Genomic DNA, 786 nt, shown 5'->3' with positions numbered 1-786 from the left:
TTTTGTTATTTTTTTTTTTTTTTTGTTGCTGGGACTGAAAGCCCCTCTATAGGCCAGGCCCTGTTAACTCCCAGGGACCTAGTCTTGACATTTTAACAATAGTCTTTCAACACATGAATGCAGGATATCATTTCATTTATTTGTGTCTTCATTTTCTTTTATCAGTGTCTTGTAGTTTTCAGAGTAGTGATCTTTGGCCTCCTTTGTTAAGTTTATTCCTAAATATCTTATTCTTTTGATGATATTGTAAATGGTATCACTATTTTAATTACTTTTTAAAAATATATATTTTATTGATTTTTTTCAGAAAGGAAGGAAGAGGGATAGAGAGTTAGAAACATCGATGAGAGAGAAACATCGATCAGCTGCCTCCTGCACACCCCACACTGGGGATGTGCCCGCAACCAAGGTACATGCCCTTGATCAGAATCGAACCTGGGACCCTTCAGTCCGCAGGCTGATGCTCTATCCACTGAGCCAAACCGGTTAGGACTATTTTAATTTCTTTTTCAGATAATTCATTGTTAGTGTATAAAAACGCTTACTGGTGCTCTGGCTGGTGTGGCTTTCAACTGGTTGGAGCATTGTCCTATATACTGTAAGGTTGAGGGTTTGATTCCCAGTCAGGGTACATACCTAAGTTGTGGTTTCCATCTCTGTTCAAGGCATGTATGGAAGGCAACCAATCAATCTTCTCTCTTACATTTATGTTTCTCTCTTTCTTCCCCTCTCTCTGGAATTAATGAGCATATCCTCAAGTGAGGATTAAAGTAAAATAAAATAAAA

The sequence above is a fragment of the Myotis brandtii genome, unplaced genomic scaffold (genome assembly GCF_000412655.1).
Source record: "Myotis brandtii unplaced genomic scaffold, ASM41265v1 scaffold376, whole genome shotgun sequence".
Lineage (NCBI taxonomy): Eukaryota > Metazoa > Chordata > Mammalia > Chiroptera > Vespertilionidae > Myotis > Myotis brandtii.
The sequence above is the reverse complement of the archived record's forward strand: the minus strand, read 5'-3'. Positions refer to the sequence as shown.